Genomic DNA, 13399 nt, shown 5'->3' with positions numbered 1-13399 from the left:
AGCAAATGAAGTGCATTAGAAAATAAGAAATTAAATTTCGGGCCAAGCCAAAAACCAATTTTCGACACTAATGGAAACGTTTCAAGGGGCGTATGAGTGATGTAACAAGATGGGAAGACTGCTGAGTGCTGCACATTAACTAGATAACAGATACCCAAACAGATATATACTTATGCACACACATATATATATATATATATATATATATATATATATATATAGTGTGTATGTGTGTACTTGGGAAATGCATAAGCTGCTCAAAGTTTAATCGCTTGACAGCTGAGAGAAGAGTGTTAGAGAGAGAGGGGGAGAGCTGGAAGTCTGGCAGCCTGTGTAACTGGCACAATGAAACGCACTAAATCATAAAGGATCTGAGGCTATAAACTGCACAAAACGCACAAAAACGATTCCTGTTGCTGTTTTAGTGTCTCAATACACTGAGAGACAGTCGAACTTGAAGGCGAACTCCAGCTAGTCGGAGTTCTGAGGGTGAAGCTGAGCCAAAGGCTGCCAGAGCAGCAGCAGCAAGTGGCTGTCAATGCATTTGGGCAGTGCTTAAGATAAGATGTGGGTCTTTGGAGCTTTACTCTGGCTATGGATGCCGCACGCACACACACACATACACACACACCCGCGCACTTAAAGTTGACTGTCAAACTTGGTTGGGATTACAGCAGCTGGGCGAGAGATAAAGTAGAAATGCAATTGAGAACAATTTAGATAGCAGGCTAAGGCGGCAAAGCTTGAGCTATAAATGAATGAGTTATTGTTACGAAAATGTAATAAAGCCAATTAAGGCAATGCATTGGTCAAAACATCATAATACCAACAAGTTACCCAAATAGACACATATATTAGAGCTGCCAAGACCAAAGGCTAACCACAGGCATTTCACTCTGCCGTAAAATATAGTCCAATTTTATGCTCAGATTACAGGAAATGCTATTAAGAAGTTTAGCAGAGATTTCCTTTGCAACATGTAAGTAAATAATAACAATTTCTATCTGATTTCTTTGGCAACTAAAACTACGACCATAGCAAAGTTCACAGAAAACTTTTTAATAAATGTCACAAGAAAAGAAGTTTAAACTTCAGATTTTATATAAATATTAAATAATGCCAATGTTAATCCATTGCAAACTTTTACAAACAGCTAAAGTAGAGCTTAACATTACTTGCAAGACTTCAATTATATCTGTGATTTGATAAAGCTGAGGTAGTTAGAATAGGAAATGTGGGGGAGAGGACAGGTCTTATATTTCTATATACTACACAAAGTTATCAATGATAAATCATATAATATTTAATATATATGTCACTTATATACAAAAAGCAATCCCTCTACCCTCACTCTCTCTCTAACGAAAAGTTCTTAAAACTAAATTTGTTTGTGGTTTATTGAAGCATGGAAACTATATCATTTATGTAGCACTCATAGAAACAAACATTTATTAATTAGTGCTTGTACTTTGTACTTGACTTTTTCAGAATATTTTCAACAATTTTTAGTACAATAAATTTTATCAAATTTAATTGAGCTTCATTGCATTACCACACTGCAAAATAAAATGAAATAAGTTTTTGTCAAGAAAGTTTTATTGCTCTACAAGATTTCCAAATCAAACTCAAATCGAAGCAGCAACATTTCTCTGCTATAAAATAGTATTAATACTTTAAGAATTTAAAGGTTATATTTGTTAAATTAATGTAGTTTTTATAGAAGTTGGTAGTTAGTCGATGCTGGAGCTTTAAGGTTTTAGAAAATATTATTTTACACAAATATAAATACATAGAAAACGGCTCAAAATATTGTCATGTACTTGAGCAAGTAACAAAAGGAAAAACTCAAGACCGAACACATATCGAAGCTGGATTTATCTGGCCATGTCCACTACTACCATTCAGCTATCCACTTGTCCATCTGTCCCTCTCTCTATCCATATGTGCACAACAATCTTATAAACTAAAAGTTTGATTTTTTTTTAAATATATATATATATATATATATATATAATAGCCACTCTAAGAACCCAGTTGATTTTTTTTAGGCAAATGAGTAGGGAAATATATATATATATATGTTTGGTTCTTAGAGCTACTCCAAATTTGGCATAAGGAAAGGTCCCACTCATAAATACACGCCTTATGAATTTTTTAGATTTTGCATACTTTCTGCCCACTTTAATATAGGTTCCTCTCATAAATATACGCCTGTTGAATTTTTCAGATTTTGCATACTTTCTGCACACTCAAACATAATTGCAAAGAAAATTCATTTCCAATGAAAGAACTTTGTGCTATGTTAAATATATGCACACATGTGAATGTCATATTTAAGGAACAACACCTGCTTGATATTTTTCTCGAAACATTTGTACGCCGTTAGAATGAAGGGAAAATGGTTCACAGTTAATTTTCCATTGGCTGTTATCGTAAAATGGAAAATAAGGGATTGCAGGGAAAAGGTTCAATTCATAAAGTGCGCAATCAACTTTGATTAAAAATTAATATGTTCTGACCGCAAAGTTCAGTTGAATGGAGCAGAGGTTCGATTCTTTGACAAGCAGCTCAACCAGCCGAATCTAAACCAATTTGTACTCATTTACATTTATATGATTCGTATTTCCATTTCATAGAACGAATGCCAATCAATAATTTCCACTCCTCGTGCATTGAAGTGGGAAAAGGAATTCCACCAAAAGACTTTTGTAAACAAGCGAAAGGGTTCTCTGTCTCCGTCTGTCGGTCTCTCCCTCTGCCACTCGGTTAAGCTACGTGAAATTAAAGTCCACAACTTGTTGACAACGAATGTATTTGCCATTTCGTACAAAACAAAGTGCCTATTTTCATTTCAAATACTTGAATTTGATATCCTTCGAATGAATTCAATTCTGGTTTTTTGTTTTATTCACCCTCGAAATGAAGTTGTCAACGAAATTGCCTAGAAATTTGAGCAATCAAAACAAACAACAATTTTGGCAGCTCAAAAGACTATGAAATACTCTCTATAATTATTTCTGGCATGGAAAACAATAGAAAATTGTGAACGAAATTACTTTGAAATTGAATTGTCATGAAATCAAATTTTAAACTAAATTTTCGCTTCAAGTTTTTAAAAATTTCAAAAATTTATTTTCTTTTATTTATTTTAAGACAAAATAATTATGAAGTATTTATTCGTTTATTTACTATGCAAAAAGTCAACTCTTATCTACTCACGAGAAATTCATATATTTTGCATTCAAATTCGATTTGGATTTGTAGAGAATTGTCATATCCACCACAAATGAATACAAATTTCTATTATGAAATACACTTGAAGAAAATAAAGTGAATATATCTGTTGTATTGGAATACTTAAAGCTTGACATATTGTATTTTGCTATGTGAACAGATGGCTTTGCGTGCTGAGAGTTGGTCCGAGCGTGAAAAGTATGAATTTCTGCAGGGCAATGGCAATGGAAAAACAAATTGCAATATGCCAGATGACGGATGAAAAGTGTGTGTGTAAACAGACGAATGGCCAAAGACAGGTGAGCGAATCGGTGGCACTTGAAGCTTCGATTGATTTTTGACAAATTCTCAAATTCTCTTTCAGTTCAGGTGTTGTTTGCACAGCTGGCGAGTGTCAACAGCGAGCGACGAATTCAAACAAAATCAGAAAAACAAAATCAAAATCAAGCTGAGCTATGCAAATGTCGCAACTCCCACTCTCACCCTAAGACAAGCTAACTAAAAAAAAAAAAAAACAAAAAAGAAAGAGAAAGAGAAAAGAGAAAGAAATCAACAAACAAAACGTTAATCAAAAGTGAGTGAATGAATATTTTTAATTTGCTCACCTGTCAATGGTTTGCCATAAATGTAAATTTCATAAATGAAGTACGCCAATGCGATGAGAGCTGACAGCTCGCACACACTCAAATATAAAGGCCATCAATAACCAAATGCAATTGCAAATGCCAAATGAAACTGCTTTTACTAAAAAAAATACACAGAAGGACTTAAACCGTAAATGCTCGACTAATAGATACTCGGTACTTAATGACGAGCACTGTAAATATCTGATATACGCCCGAATAGCTTTGCAAACTCTAGTTTCGTTAGGTTAAAAGCCTTGAGGGCAGCGAATAGTGGATTATGACAAAATGAATTGTGTGTTCATGCAACTCATAGCAGAATCTTTCAAGGTAACCAACAAAAGGAGTATTTTTATGCTCTGCCTACTGTAGAAGAACCTAAATATCGAATTTTTTATTTCTAACTATGAAAGTTTTTAAAGTTAAATCCAAAAGACCATTGTAAAATATTGAAACTTTACATGAAGAGAATATTCAAGTAGAAATATTGAAATTCTTCAACCTGAAACCTTTGTATTTTTTGAGTTAAACACCTCAATAGAAGCGCACAGAGCTTTAAATATTTCTGATGCGATTTGTCGCTTATCTCAACTGATCTGCTATATATAATATTTATTTCATTGCATTGGCTGCGTGCCCTATTTTTTTGTAGCACACGCTTCCATCGAGAATCGTGCCGTAAAAAATGCAACAGTCGAACATAAAAAACTGACAAAGGGTTTAAAAATTACACAGCTCAGCAGAGCGCATTGAATGGCATTCTGGAATTGGTGTGCAGCTCAACAGTTGCAATTGTAGTTAAAGATACAGATACATTCAGCAGGATACAGCTGCTGCAGTTAGAGATGCGATTGGAAATAAGAGCTTACGAGTAACCTTTCATTAATCGTTGAATGACGCGACCCTCGCTCGCCTCTCTCCCTCACTCTCTTTCTCTCCCTAAATCTATCTCTCTTCCTATCTGTCAATTGTTGACTGAGATGCGAGTGCTTTGTGGGTTGATTTGGTAGCAGTTTCTGTTGCCTTTTCAACTTAGCAGCAGTTGTCTTAACCACTTGCTCCGCAACATACTGATTAATTGAGTGGCACAAATTAAAAGGATTCTATTGAGTTAGCAAAACTTAAATCACATTTAAATTAAGGATAAGCAAACACCGATTTCAGGAACAGCTTTAAATTAGATTAGGACTTAAAATGGACTCTGGTTAAACGCTTACCAATTTCACAGCACTAATAACGTTAAGTATTATTTACTGAGTCAAACATTAGCTTAAAATGAAATGGCAAATGTTGAATATTTCAGCAGTTGCACATTTTCAATAACTTTTGATTAAATATAGTTGTTGGAAATTGTAGCACTCTTGCGGTGTCATCTCTGAGCCTTATATATAGTATAATATAATATTAATAAGAGTTCTTTTCACTTCCATCAACCTAGAGTTAGACAGCTCAAAGTGACGCAAGGTCAAGCTAAAAAGCAGTTCTACCAAGATCTGCAAATCAAATTTCTTTGAACGTCAACTACATTACCCAGGTTTCAATGAGTCACTTCACTTACCTAAAGTAGGTTACGCTGATAAATTAAGACGGAGTTCTTGAGAGGAAAGTGCAATGCGATTGTAAAGAGCGCTTTCTGTCTTCATTTTATACGCAGAGAAGTCAAGGAGCTTCAACTGCAACTTCAGCATTTGAGCATTTTAGCCATTTGGCCGTTGGCGCCATATTCCGCTAAAAGATTGCCAACAGCTTACACTTGAAATGAGAAAAATAGTGCGGAAGTCCGCTTCGGATTGTCGCCTCGCGCCTCACGCCTCGACAGCACCAGTCAGAGGCAAACTATCTGTCTTGTTAGGTTCTTGCGGATGGCAGCTGTCGGACTTTATGCTAAATACATTTGCCCCTGGTCATGTGGAAATTAAAAATAGCTGCGAGTCAATCGCAATTCCCGCGTCAGCAACAAATAATGCTAGCTATACTTCTTTAATAACTAAGCTCAGTAATATAAACAATGCCGAAGCAATCTCATTAATTCTGCGCATCTCTGCTGTCTTTAGTTGAGCGGAAAGCCAACTCAATTACGTCTGACTGCAATAAAAGGCAACATTAAGTACGTCTAGATAATTAAAACATTACTGACTACACCAGGAGCTGCCGAATTCCTGCAATTTAGCAGACGAAGTGACACACAATTAGATTGCTGAAACATCACGCATTTACATTAAGATTTATATTTCAGATAACTTGTGTGAGTCATGTTATGTTCGAAGGAATTGAACGGAAATTGAGCTTAGAATTGTGGAGGATTTGTGGCAAAGCGGTTTTTGAATCGATACGATTTGCGGAACAACTGCTTGACAGTTTTTCTGTATATATAATATATATTTATGTTAAATATAACTGTTTTATATATTAATTTAATTTAATTATATTTTTTATTATTTCACTTGTACTACTTATAAATATGAAAACTCAAAAGCTAATTACTAAAAAAAAACTCATTTAATTGAATTATATCTCTTATAAATTGAAAAATTATGATTTAATTGAATTATTCATTTAATTCATGTAAAATTATTAACAACAATAAAAGTAATAATAATCTCATTTTAAAGTTTTTTTAAATGCTTTATTATATGAATTAAAATTTAAAAATCAAGCAAAGCTTCATACTGAAATACTTTGATTTTTAAAGTTTGAGAAATTTATTAATTCACTATATCTATTTCTTCTATTGCCTAGGCGGATGAAAGATAGGATCGATCTCTCAGAAACATGAAGTCTGTGAAGTCGAAGAAAAGCCTTTGATAAATAATAATAATTCTGTGCAAATACAAAGATGCTTGCAGAGGGATAATAATAACTTTTGCAACATACCTCAGATTCAGAAACAATTCACAGTCTTTTAGATTTTCTCAAGAGTGTAAGGGCTTAAATATTTTAAACTATATTTAGATATACAGAAATAAATGGCAAAATATTTCTCATCTAAACACAGCAAATAGAAAAAAAATTCAAATAAAAAACAATATTTTGAAATTATGTTTAACCGCATTTTGGCTGTGGCAAAGCATAATTAACAATTTAATTCCTAATGTCATCTGAATTGTGCATAATTTATTAATGATGTATTTTAAATGATTTCCAATGCTGCATGTGGAACTCCAGATTTATAATGGATTATAACATATTCAGATATATTTTTTATATTTTTAATAAATATTTTGTATTCATTATCTACAATTTATGGGAAATTGCTGTAAAATAAATTACTTAATACAATAATAAATACAAAATAAATAAAGCAAAAAATTCAAAGTTGCTTCTATTCAGAAACACAATAATACCATATTAAATCAACAAAAAGATTGCAAAAATAAATAATTTTTTAGTTTATTTCAATGTGATAAGCTGGCAATGCGACGACGCATAATATAAACATTTCCGATAATTGTAATTTGTTTATTTATTAATTTTATTTTATTACTTTGATAGTTGCAATTACTGTTGCAGCTGCAACTGCTGCCAGCCACATGCCACATGCCACATGCTACATGCCACATGCTGCCAGCCGCAATATTTGTCGTGAAATGTTATTAATTTATGAGTGGACTTCCAGAGGCGCAAAAATGTGCTAATAATAAAGATTCAAAAATAAAGCAGCAGCAGCAACAACAACAACAACAAGAGCAACGAAAAGCGAAAAGAAAAACCAGCTAACACAGTGAAATAAAAGCTTCGACGCACACTTAATCTAGTTGAGACTTGGCAACCCCACCGCAGCACGCCCCATTCCCCTTGGCTAGCCCGTCCCACCACAGTCCTGCTGTGGCGCTTATGTTTAATGCATGCCACAGTCAGTGTGGCAGTTGTAAACGTAACCAGGCAACAACTGCGGACAGCGACTATGACTGGTCTTAATCGCAATCGCCGAGCCAGTCAAGCAAACGCTCAGACCTGAGACTGGGACTGAGACGCTAACTCTGACTCCGGCTATGACTATGACTAGGACTGAGGCGGAGATTGAGAGACCTGGGGCGACCCAGGCGATGGCCACAAGTGTAACTGCAGGGGGGAAAACTCGTGAAAATCCAGAGGGAGAGTTCAATTCGCGTTGACTGTCGGGGCGGGCACTTGCTGCGTAGGGCATTCAGGGAGTGGGCCACACACTCATACATACACAACCACACATAAACTGTCGTCCTCGCACTTGGCTTTAATATTCAAATGGCAACCAACCTCAAGCAATTGTGGAAAACGCAACGCGACGCAGCAAATATCAAGCAAAAAAATAAAAAAGAAAACAAAAAAATCCCGAAAAAAATGAAGGAAAACTTGTAGATGCGATTGCGAAGAGCAACAGACGACGGCGACAACGACAGCGACTGCGGCGACGACGCAACGGCGGACTGAAGACGACGACTCCGCTGACAGCTGGAGCACGACGTAGCAAAAAGATACGACACCACGCGACACACACACACGCACGCACACACACACACACGAAGATGGCAATTTGTTGTCCCGGGTCCCCAGAGCGACGTGGAGACTAACACGCCGCACAGCCGAAATTACACTGAAACCGTTTGTGAATGTGAACTCCAGCAGCCGCTGCTGCTGCTGGCGCCATCACTGCCGCTGTCGCTGTCGCTGCCAACGTCGCCGCTGCTGAGCCGAGCCGGGACCGGCAGGCCGGTAGACAAACCGAACAAATACAACGGGATCTATGGCAACCGAAGACAGTGCACGAGCTGCCGACTGCGCTGGGCTTGCCTGGGCTAGGCGCAGGGAGGTGGGCAGTCGTCGTTCATGCAAAATAGCCAAATAGCCAGCGCAGCAGCGTCAGAGAAATGTATTTTCGGCTGAGCGACAGGCAGAGTGTGAAAGAGAGACAGCGGCAAACAGAGAGAGAGAGAGAGAGAGAGAGAGAGCGCTAGCAAATGCATGGGAGAGCTTCATTGACAAATGCCATAGCGACGCGACGAGAGTGCGAGAGCGTTGAGCGAGCTTTTTCCAGGCAACTCTCACCGCGCATAGACCAAAAACCAAAAAATAACTGAAAACTGAAAAACTGGAAAACTGTTAATGTAAATGCCTTTCAACTCTCACATAATGTCGGCAAGTCTTTAGCTTGTTTTCATGCACTAGCCGAGGGTATTGTGGAAGTTGAACTCAAATTGTGACTGTTAAATAAACTATGTCTAAGTATTTGGAATATACAAATAAAAAATAGAACTATATATAAAAAATACTAATTTTGAATCTAATTTAATTGTTATTAATTTAATAATACAATTTTAAACCTATTAAAATACACATCAATAAAATTTTACTAATAAATGTAATGAAAAATAAAATCAATAATAACAAAATATGAATAATAATATTAAATATGAATAATTCAAAAATAATAGTCTCTATTTTTATGCTATTTTTATTATATATAAAATGTATGAAGTTAGTGTATTTAAAAGTCGACATTCTTCTATAACTTGATTCCTTTTCTTTTTGCTTTACCTGCTCCCACAACATTCCAGCAAACAGAGAGCGAACAGCAGCAACAACAACTTTGATGTTTATGACGCTCAAAGATTTGCGAACCAGTGTGAAGTACTCGTAGATACATTAATAGATGCAAACACACACACACACAAACACACTCACACACACAGACACTCTCTGAGCTGGCTTATGATTTTTGACTTGTAATTGAAATTTCAAGCATTATTAGTTCTCGTTGGCTCAAAGTACGAAGCTCCCAATGGACAACCTTTGCGGTCCGCCTACGCTCGGCGCGCAGCTGACTGAATGGGCGCCAACTGTTGATTGGTGTGTCAACGGCCGTTGGGATATCGCCCCCGCACCCGCACCCGCAGTCTGCCTCTTAGCAGATGCCTTTATATATTTTAGGTTGGATTTAGTTAAGTCCTTTCGCTTTCATGGGCCATGTGGCCGCCTAATGAAGCGCTTTGCTGGTCAATAGCCGCTAGAGCCGAGAGCAACAAATATTTTACACCTGGCCGTGGCTATCGACGCTAAGACCAGAGGTAAAGCCCGTTGGGGCAATTGTTTGTTGTAGTTTTATGGGTTAGCCCTCAGCTGTATACATGATGCGCTGCCTAACGGTACGAGTAATGTAATTGCTATCACAATTGAGCAATGAAATCGAGACACTCAAACTCGCCCACTCTTTCGTAGTAGTTGTTCGTGTTGTTGTAGCCGCTCCAAAGTAACCCAAAATAAAAAGAAACTACAGAGGGCTAAGGCCTTGGATAGCCAAACATGATTTGCTGTTTTGCATAGGTTTTGATGACTCGACGAAAACGTTGCAGATATTAGCAAACAGCAAAGAGCATGGCAAAAACTTTCAAGAAACAGTCAAATAAATAGGCAGTAAAACGGAATCCTCCTAATGCCAGTTAACAAAGTCCTGGCCTGAAATTCCCCAACTAGCCAACACAGTTTGGGATGTTTTACCTAAAAGTATTTGCAGTGAGGCTTACATAGTCATGCCAAATGCTTTTGTATTAAAAGAGAAAAGTTTTTTAATCAATAATTTATGTAGGCAAAAAATTATATAAAATATAAAGTAAAATTATATATGAATGAAAATTGAATTTATCTATTAGAAAAATTAAAAATCTATTCGAATTGAAATTCATTGCATTTAGATTTAAGACTGGGATTTATGTTGTTAAAACTTAGGGTCATACTATGCTGTTTGTTTTCTAATCTACTAAGTCTTAATCTTGATAAACTGAGCTGAACTATAAACTGAACTTTATTTAAAATATTTATATAGCTATACAAATATTAACTAGAATTAAAATTATCTATAAAGTTATTCGCATATCTACTCTAAATGCCAATTTTATAATAATAATGAATATGTACGATAATAAAATTATTAATAATAATAAATATTCAACTAACTCACCAATAGATGTTGGAGGTAAAATTAATTATCTGAAAGCTAGCACTAAAATGTCTTGAAGGGCTTCAAGTGTTAGCCAAGCCAATACTGGCTCTAACAAATTATTTCCTTTCACTTTTGGCACAACTGAATCTTTGGCAATGAGTTCAGCTTAATATAAAATCGATTTGATTGAGCAAAGGTTGAAATTTCTAGGCTTCACTTACTGTATAATACTATTTCGATTGCTGTTCCAAAAGTGTCCTGATTTTTTTTTTTTGATTTTTTCAACAGTTTTATACTTTTTTCATCAATATCTATGTTATGCCTCGAAAAGAATTTCCATCCAAATATTATGCGCTACGTTTCAAACTCTCTCTCCATTACAAAAAATCATTTTTGTGATCTTCTTTAACTGCTCTTCCAATGCCGCCGTCCTTTATTTATATATTTCATTGCACTCCGATAGTCTAGTTCAGTGTAGCCCGATCAGAATCAATCCCAAAATTAATTTTAATTTCTCAAACATTTTCCATTCAAGCTCAAATACTTTTCTCTTTCGTTTTTTTATTTGGTGTTCAATAGATTTTGTTTATTGCATTTCAGTTTTGAGTTTCGTATATTTATTATATAATTAAATTTATGCTTGTTCATGAATCGTTGAGAGAACAGTTTTCCTTTCGCATTCGCATTCGCATTTAGCTCAAATAGTATACAATTCGCTTAACTATACAATTAAAAATCAGTTTTTAGATACCTTGAGAGGAGAACCAAATGCGTAACAATAGTAAATTAGAACTAAACAATGTTTATAATATGTATGTTTGTATATGTATATGTATGTGTATATGTACTCGTATTTGTATATATTAATTATAAGTTTCTTATGAATGCTTTTGCCATTGTAAAAACTTAACAAATGTTTTGCAAACTTTATCGTTTTTCTTTATGAAATCTTTTTCTTTTTTTTTTTGTATTTATTGCAAAGCGTTAGCATCTTCTTCTTCTTCGTCTTCTTCACTTTTGTTTAGCTTAGAAATTATTGTTAGTATTATGTATAGATACAATAGCTACGTTTGTATGTTAGTATGTATAATGCTTGCTGAGAGATATTCAAAATGTACAAGAGGCTTTATTTACCTAATGATATTCAATAGAAACACATCTTTATCTATCTTTATATATATAATATGTGTGTATGTGTGTGTGCGTGTATATGTACTCTACTCTGAACTCTGACCCCCGCCCAACGCCTCTCAGCTAAACAGGCGAAACAAGTTAAAAGTTGCGTTTACTTAAAACACAACTTTGCGGAAGAAAAACATTTTAATATTTGAAAATTTAAATCGTTTTACGCCAAAACTTCTGCAGCCCGTGATTTTCCATGTCAATTTTCCAGGCACGTCATCACCAGGTTAAATATAAAAAAAATGTAATTAAAGTTGAAGCGTTGCTCGCGCACAAACACCCACTCTTGATGCGTATTCCGTGATGATGAACGCACAGCCAGACGGAAATTTTCATTTGTTTTTCTAAAGTTTTCTAAAGTTTGCACAATGTATTCATTTTTTTTCTGTTCAGACGTTGAAGCCACGCAAGGACCGTTAGATGTAAGCACTTATTAGCTGAAAAGTTAACACGCGCCTTTAACAAGCGATTCGGACAAGCGCCGAATGCTCCAATGAATTTTAAGCAGTTGCCATAATATACGAAACGTTTTTCTTTCCATATATATACTATACATATATATATATATTATAGATCGACTGTCTGGAGCACGCATACGCCCCGAGCCACACGCAGGGGTTCTCTAATTAGGCAATTATGAAGCTTTTAAGCGGGGTAACGCTAGCACAGCTACGTTTTTAAGTTGCTTTTCTTTCAGTATAGTTTGCTTGGCAAATATTAAAAGCTTTATTAACTGTTTAATGAGCTTTCACTTAAAGTTGTCGAAATATATTACAACCCATAGAAATATTTGGATGCAAAAGCAACTACAAGAACTGTTTGATGAGCTGCTGGAAAACTTAAGGTACACGAGAAGCTCTAAAAACTGTTAATGAGCTTTTGTGTCGACTGTCTTGCGACTGGACAATTATATAAAAAGCTATATGAAAAGCTAATCAAATCTATGATAAGATTTGCCAAAGCTACATGAGCCTTTATTAATTAATGTATTTCTTGTATATTACAAGTTTTTAGAAATGTTTAGTTAGCTGTTAAAAAAGACTTTTTTGCAATTGGGCAAATATATGAAAAGCTATACGAATATATGAGAAGCTTTCAGTAGCAATTCAAGATATCTAATATTTTTGTAACTTAAGATGCATGAAAAGCTTTAAGAACTGCTTTAAAAGCTTTAAGACTTATGAGATTGTGTCCTTCGCTTATCATACAACGATTTTGAAAAAAAAAAACAGCTTTTAGAATTGTTTAATGAGCTTTCAAAAATTTGAGATTTCTTCAGTTAAGGCAATATAATTTTGATAAATAACGTATATTTTAAACAATTTGTTAAACTTTAATCAGTTAAGAACATGTTTTGAGCCTAGAAATAAAGTCCGAATTATATAAAAATTTACTTGCATATTTTAAGGAACTGGCAAGCCGAATTGAAAATTTCTTTATGCCT

The 13399-nt window shown here is 35.1% G+C and overlaps 1 protein-coding gene across 1 annotated transcript in view; it reads right to left on the bottom strand.

The window, feature by feature from the left end:
- LOC115483205 overlaps window positions 1-10982 on the bottom strand; it is a 28665-nt gene extending 17683 nt beyond the window's left edge. The window contains exon 1 of the mRNA XM_030224451.1: window positions 10792-10982. The gene's annotated coding sequence lies outside the window, so the exon portion shown is untranslated. The remainder of the gene's footprint in view (window positions 1-10791) is intronic.
- Between the last annotated feature and the right edge of the window lie 2417 nt (window positions 10983-13399).

Source organism: Drosophila hydei, unplaced genomic scaffold, assembly GCF_003285905.1.
Source record: "Drosophila hydei strain 15085-1641.00,03,60 unplaced genomic scaffold, DhydRS2 tig00008114-arrow-pilon, whole genome shotgun sequence".
NCBI lineage: Eukaryota > Metazoa > Arthropoda > Insecta > Diptera > Drosophilidae > Drosophila > Drosophila hydei.
Note: the sequence above shows the minus strand (reverse complement) of the source record. Positions and strands in the feature narration are given on the sequence as shown.